At 40.9% G+C, this 7,616-nt stretch overlaps 1 non-coding gene across 1 annotated transcript; it reads left to right on the top strand.

Annotated features, from left to right (window-relative positions):
* The first annotated feature begins 6,081 nt into the window (after positions 1 to 6,081).
* On the top strand, positions 6,082 to 6,189 carry LOC112746694 (small nucleolar RNA R71). Its single transcript, XR_003174564.1, has one exon. It is a non-coding gene; the product is annotated as a small nucleolar RNA R71 (small nucleolar RNA).
* The last annotated feature ends 1,427 nt before the right edge of the window (positions 6,190 to 7,616 follow it).

The raw sequence follows: 7,616 nt of genomic DNA, 5'->3' as shown, positions 1-7,616 counted from the left end.
GGTCCAACGTTAGTGATAATGTTAAGTGTCACTAACGTTGGCTCCATTTCCTTTCTTCCACGTTAGAGTTCACGTTAACTTAGTTAATGTGACTCTTAACGTGGGCAATGATGGCTTCGAGAGCGTTATTGGCAATTACTTTTCTCATTAACTTTGCAAGTTACTCCCATTCCACGTTAGTGTTAATGTTAGTGTAACTAACGTAGCCACTAATGTGGTTCTTCTTTGCTTCCTTTGTCCAGAAATCAAGCAATAAAGTGCATCAAAGTTCTAGTCCAAGTCATGAGAAATGCAACATCCAAGTTGTCATCAAATTCATGCAAAATCCTCATGAAATCATGTAAAGTGCACAATGTATGCTTGAATCAAGATGTAAGTGAATATCTACCCAAAACTAGCTTATTTCCTAAGGAAATGCATGAAACTACCCTAAAAACAGTAAAGAAAAGGTCAGTGAAACTGGCCAAAATGCTCTGGCATCACAACACCAAACTTAAAGCTTGCTTGTCCCTAAGCAAGTACTGGAACAAGAGAATGATGAATGGAATGCCAAGAGAAATGAGTCACTCTTGTGGAAGTCATGTCCCTTGTTTTATGGTGGTTTCATGCATAGCAACTTAGGTTCATTCCTGGCTTTCAGACCTTTATCATGTCCTAGAATACTCACTGTGATTGCATCCCATGATACTTTTATTCATTGATCATTTTGTTGTTATTTCAGGGCTTATTTTTGTTCTTAAGCTAAGTGCTCTGTAAGGGGGCAACTTTTTAAAATAAGCTTTCAGCCAAGTTGGTTTCAAGGTGCTAGATGTTGAAGCACCCCCAAGGACTTACTTGTTCAAGTCTCTCCCCCATACATACACACCATAGGCACATAGTTTATTTATTTTCTTTTCTTGAGACCTTGGTGTCCAGCACCTCTTTGGGTTACTAACTGCTCTGTAGTGAGGGTTACTCTTGATAGTGGACTTTCAGCTGACAATCTCGAGTTAGTTAACCCAAGTTACCAAGTGATAAAGCACCCCTAAGAGCTTATTCATCCAAGTAGATCCCTCACACAGAAGCACCACAGACACATGCCTCAAGATTAAAACCATTGGTGCCTAGCCTTATTGCTTACTCTTTTTCTTTTATTTTTCAACCTTTACTGTTCTTTCCCTTTTTCTTATTAGGATCTTCTTATTTAGCTAGTCACATGGGGTGTGTTCAAAGCATAGTATTCATGACAGATAGTTGTCTTCTCACCTTGTAGTTGAACCAACTTATCTAACTTATGATCACACCTTAAACTCATGAACTTACTCTATAGTATGAACTCCTCTCTAGTCTTTAAAAACACTCATTCTCTTTTCATTTGATTTAAAGGGACAAACATACAAGTAAGCAAAGTAAGGGTGCAGTGACATAAAGACCAGCAAACATAGACCTTTTTCAACAAAAACTTAAAGACAGAATTTAAAAATGTTTAAACTAACATGGAAGCAAGTTCTATTTCATACAAGATCTTCCTTATTTAAAGCATAGAGAAAGATGGACCAAAGAAGGAATTCCACCACCTTTTACTCATGTGGTTGCCCATGCTCTCCTCCTTGCTTGTCCTTCTTGTGTCCCTCTTGATTGCTTGTACTCCCATTTCCTTTGCTTTTTCCAATCAGCTTCTTCCAGAAACCACCATCTTCCATCTTCTTCTTGAGTGTTTCCTTCTGCTGTTTCACCTTCCTCTCTTCTTGTTCTACAAAATCTTTTTGGACCTCATCATATGTAGGGATGACATAGTGTAGATGATGCATATTACTAGACATGTAGTTCAACTTGGCTTGAGTGTTTACGTTGAACTCTTCCCTATGTAGTTGCCGTCCTTCATTAAGTACAGTGAACTCATTGAATGCTTTCATCTGAGCTATTTGCCGCTGATTGAGTTCCTGCAAATGCTTATCTTGACGTTCTTGCCTCTCAGTAACTTGGTGGATGGCTTGAGTGAGTTGGGAGTATTGTTCCTGTTGCTGCTCCATTTGTTGTTTCTGCCACTCTTCTTGTTGGCTCATCCAGTTGGACTGAAGGTTTAGTATTTGCTCTTGTCCTTCCATATGTCTCATCCCCAAATCTTCAATGGCCTTTAGAAGGTGATTTATATTCAAGTCGGCTGGGTAAGGATGCTCTTCTTGTTGATATTCTTCCTGATGAGACTCCTCTTGGTGAGCTCCTTCTTTTGCTTTTAGTTTCCCTATTTGTGGCCTTCTTTGTTGCTGAGCAGGTGTAGTATAGACCATACGCTGGATTGTCATTAGCCTTCCAGGGTTCACCCAGTCTGGATTGCTATCCTCAAAGACCACCTTGGCCTTTTTGCATAATCTGAAGTTGGTGCTGGGGTACCAAAGTCTGGCACCTGATTCAAGCTTCTCAGATGAATCTTGAATTCCTTCAGCTATAAGTTCATGCACATTGATTTCTCCACCTTGTACTAGGCAATGTACCATAGTTGCTCGATTAATATTGACCTCTGAATTATTTGCAGCCGGGAGGATAGACCTCCTCACGAGTTCAAACCACCCCTTGGCTTCCGGGCTAAGGTCTCTCCTTTTGATGAACCGGGGTCTCCCATCTCCATACCTCTCCCAGTCAGCTGCTATAACACAGATGTCAGTCACGATCTCAGTGAGCTCATCATTGTCTTGGCTTTTACTCATCCTTGCATGATAACTGGGCTCATCAAAATGTGGTGATTTCAGGTGAAGAGCTCTTGTTATAGCATTTTGGCTGAAGTCCACCTCCTTTCCTCTTACATAACTTTTGAAGGTTGGGGCCCTGGTTTTGTCCTCTCTCACCACATTTGCGTAGAACTCTTTGATGAGGTTTTCATTGATCTTCCCCTCTGGATTAGTGAGCCTTTGCCACCCTCTTTTTTCAATTTTCTCCCGAATCTGTGGGCATTCGTCTTCATTGAATTGGAAGGTTAACTCGGGCAATATCTTTTTAAGCTTGATCCGCTCAAATTCTCATTCATGGAAGGCAGTTTTGAATCTCTTCTCATCGAAAGGAATGCTCTCCATTGGTTCCTTCCTTTTTTGTCTCTTGGAGCTTGATGATGCCATGAATTTGAGTTGCTGTGTGAGGGGATTTGAAGGTAAGGATGGATGAAGAATTTGGTTGGTTAGGATGAGATGTGAAGAAGAGGTTTTGGACGCCGAAAGTGTGACGTGTGGAGAGTGGGAATTTGAGTGTGAGGGGTAAGTATGCACTAGGACTCACTTATATAGGGAGATTGTGAGTGAATGGAGGGTGTGGATTAATGGAATGGTTGCTTGATGGACGGTTGGGGTTGTTCATGGGGAAAGGACAAGGATCATCATTTTATGAGAGATATTGATTTGGTCTTCAAGAGTCTCCTTTCTTCAATGTTGCATGGCAACATTTTCCAATGCATTCCTTCTTGAGACAAGTGTGTAGTCCCTCTTCATGAAGTGGCCGAGCCCTTCTCATTCAATTGTCCAATCAATCTCCTTCAATGCTCCTCTCCTTTTCCCTATAAAATAAGAAAAATTAATGTCTTAAAAGTATTTAAACTTTACGGCTAAAATAATAAAAAGAAGAAAAGGTTTTGTTTATTCATGAATTCCAACTAACTAACTAACTGTGTATCCTTATATGCACATTGGTGGCACCATGGGGTGACACCAAACTTAGTTTGGAGCACTGTGATGAAAAGTTCTGTTCAAAGCTCCAAGACTAGCATGCTCTCAGTTGCATTCATGCTTTCTTGGCACGCTTTGAACACCAAACTTGTTCTTCACTATATACTGCAATATAAGGATTTCACCAAGTGTTTGTCAAGTTTGGGTTATGATTCATGAATATTGACTTATTCACTATTTTCTAAAAGTATATAAAATATGGGTTGCCTCCCATGAAGCGCTTCTTTAGCGTCACTAGCTTGACGTTTCTTCTTCATCAAGGAGGTTGATAATGCTTCAAATCCTCCCCTCTTGCCTTGGACTTATATCCATTGGTTGTATCAATGACCTCTACATGTTCCAAGGAGAGAACTCTGTTGATAGTGAAGACCTTAGGTAACTGAGATGGTATAGTGGAGAGATTAGGGGGGATATCTGGGAAGTAAGCTGAGATCACTTTATCCCCTGGAGAGAAGTTTTCTGTAGGGATCTTCTTGTTCCTCCACCCCCTTGGTACCTTCTTCTTTGTCCCTTTTGATATTGCCTTGCTCTTTGTGGCTTCTTCTTCTAAGGGAATTTTGTTGTTGTCTTCACATGTCTCTGGTGGTTTAGGTTCCTCCAGCTTTTTCTTGAGCTGTGACAACTGCTTATTTCCTTGTTCATCAACCAAGGGCTTTCCCAGGTGGGCTGGTTGTGCTTCAGTGCTTGCTTCCTCTTTCAGCATCTCATTATGATCTTTGCTTGGTTCTTTGATCTCTTGGTCTGCTTCTTGTGAGAGTTTGAAGACATTAAAGCTGAGTCGTTCATCATGGATCCTCAATATTAGCTCCCCTTGCTCCACATCTATGAGTGCTCTGGCTGTAGCTAGGAATGGTCTTCCCAATATGATTGGGTGAGTGTGACTTTCTTCCATGTCCAAGATGACAAAGTCTGTTGGGAGGAAGTATTTCCCAACCTTTAACAATACATTTTCCACCACCCCTATTGCTTGTTTTTTAGTTTTGTCAGCCAGCCTGATGACTACATCTGTGGACAATATCTCATTGATCTGCAGCCTCTTCACCAGGGATAAGGGCATTAAGTTGATGCTTGCTCCCAAATCGCAGAGTGCTCTATCAAACATTGTTTCCATATGACACAGGGGACATGAAAACTCCCTGGATCTTTTCTTTTCGTAGGCAACTGTGATTGAATGAGGGCACTGCACTCCTTGTTCATCACTATAGTTTGGCCTCTCTTGAGTGAGCTTTTCCTGGGAAGCAGCTCCTTCATATACTTGATGTACGCAGGCATTTGTTGGATAGTCTTGATAAATGGTATGTTCACATGCAGAGATGCAAACAAGTCAAGAAATCTTGAGTATATTCTCTTCTCCACAGCACCATTGAGTAGTTGAGGAAAAGGTGCATAGAGTCTCAGCAGCTCCTGTTTTGAAATTTCTGGTTCTTGATGATCTTTTTCCTTCTTCTCTACCGAGGTATCTTCAGGTTGTTCTGACAGCTTGCTTGGCTTGTCCTCAGTCTCCTTATCACTTATAGTGATCATCTTACAATCTTCCTATCTTACTTTCTTTGTTTCACCTCTCGAATTCTTCTCTGTGTCACTTGGGAATCCATCTGTGGGTTTGGGAATTTGCTCAGAGAGATACCCCACTTGAGATTCCAACCTCTTGATTGTGTCTTCTTGGTTCTTGAAACTGGCTCGCACTTCCTCCTTGAACACCTTATTGTCTTGAATCTCCTTGCCTATGCCTTCAAGTAGATTCTCAATCCTTGAGAGTCTGTCATCAAATGATTGTAGATCAGGATTAGAGGTGGAAGGATGAGGTAAGTTATTTTGGTTTTGATGTGGATGTGGAGATGTGTTGTTATGGGGGTGTTGATATGGTCTAGATGTGAAATGTTGGTGGCTTGCATTGTTGGGATTTGAGCGTCTTTGATCAAGGCTTGGGTCTTGTCGATTTCCCCACCCAAATTTTGGGTGATTCCTCCATCCAGGGTTGTAAGTCTTTGAGTATGGATCATGGTTTTGCCTAGGTGAATTCCCAATGTAGTTGGCTTGCTCCTGACTACCCTCTTCTTCTTCATTCACTCCTTCTTGGGTTGTTGATGAAGGTGGTGATTGCTGCTACTTGGTTCCTCTCCATCTTCTTCGTGAGGTCAGCCAGCTGCTGGGTAATGAGCTTGTTTTGGGCCAGCAGAGCATCTACATTGTTTAGCTCCATTACTCCTCTCGTGTTCCCTCTTTCGGAAGCATAAAAGTAGTCATTCTCTGCTACAGTTTTAATGACATATATGGCCTCCTCAATGGTCTTCTTCTTGTTCAAAGATCCTCCGGATGAATGGTCTACGGCCTTCTTTGACTCATAAGAGAGCCCTTCATAGAAAATGTGCAGCTGCACCCATTCATTAAACATATCTGGTGGGCACCTCCTTGTTAAGTCTTTAAACCTCTCCCATGCTTCATATAGAGTCTCACCATTTTGTTGCCTGAAAGTTTGGACCTCAGCTCTCAGCCTATTGATTCGTTGAGGGGGATAAAATCTTGCTAAGAATTTGTTCACCACATCTTCCCAAGTTGTCAAGCTCTCCTTTGGGAAAGACTCCAGCCACTTGGCTGCCTTATCCTTGAGTGAGAATAGAAATAAGAGCAGTCTATAGGCGTCAGGATGAACACCATTAGACTTCACTGTGTCACATATTCTCAGGAAGGTGGTTAGATGTTGATTGGGGTCTTCTTGTATACTTCCTCCAAACGAACAGTTGTTCTGCACAAGGGTGATGAGCTGTGGTTTTAGTTCAAAATTGTTGGCATGGATGGTTGGCTTTTGAATGCTACTTCCACATTTTCTTGGGTTTGGATTGATGTAAGAGCCTAAAACTCTTCTATCCTCCCCAGCATGATTTGCTCGACCTCCTCCGCCATGGTTGTGAGCCTCTTCCTCACGATGGTTTTCCATGTTTTCTTCCATATTTGGTTCAAAGTATTCCTCCTCTTCCTCAGTACCAACTACACGTTTTTCTCTTGCTTCCCTCCTTAATCTAAGGAAGGTCCTCTCAGGTTCAGAATCAAAGGAAGTTGAAGCCTCGCTTCTTCTCCCTGTCATACAACCAAAAAGTACAAGCTAAGAGAATAGGTGCAGAAAGTATTTCTGTCAGAATTACTGTTAGTGTGAGTGATGCAATATATCAAACAGTTAGTGGGTTAGTGAAATGAATGGTAAACAACAAAGAAAAAGTAGGGGGAAGGGAAGAAATTAACTAAATCAGAAAGTAAATGACTCAAACAGAAAATTAAATCAAACAAAAATAAAATGCTCAATCAAGTTATCCTCCAATTTAATCATTGTTGATGCACAATCAATCCCCGGCAACAGCGACATAAACTTGATGCACGGAAAACTTGTCTTGCAACAAATTTCCTTTCGGCAAGTGTACCGAATTTGTCGTCAAGTAAAAACTCACAATAGAGTGAGGTCGAATCCCACAAGGACTGATTGATCAAGCAACTTTAATTAGAGAAATGTTCTAGTTGAGCGAATCCAGAATTTGAGTTGAGAATTGCAGAAAATAAAATGGCAGGAAGGTAAATGGCAGAAAAAGTAAATGCTAGAATTAAAGAACTGAAAGTAAATGACTGAAAGTAAATTGCAGAATTGTAAATGGGAATGGGGGAATTGCTCATAAAAATAAGTAACAGAAATTGAAGAGAATGGGTAAGATCAGAAATGGGGAGTTCATTGGGCTTAGGAGATGTTGCATTCTCCGGATCAATTTCATTTTCATCTCTTCCTCAATCAATGCACTCATTGATCTCCTTGGCAATCTTAAGTGATCGAATTACAATTTCTTATAATTCAATCTCTCAAATCTTGATCAATAGCCAATTCTTTGGTCAATTGCTCATGAGAAGAGATGAAGTATGGTCACTGATTATACCACATGC

Source organism: Arachis hypogaea, chromosome 14, assembly GCF_003086295.3.
Source record: "Arachis hypogaea cultivar Tifrunner chromosome 14, arahy.Tifrunner.gnm2.J5K5, whole genome shotgun sequence".
Taxonomy (NCBI): domain Eukaryota; kingdom Viridiplantae; phylum Streptophyta; class Magnoliopsida; order Fabales; family Fabaceae; genus Arachis; species Arachis hypogaea.
The sequence above is the reverse complement of the archived record's forward strand: the minus strand, read 5'-3'. Positions and strand labels throughout refer to the sequence as shown.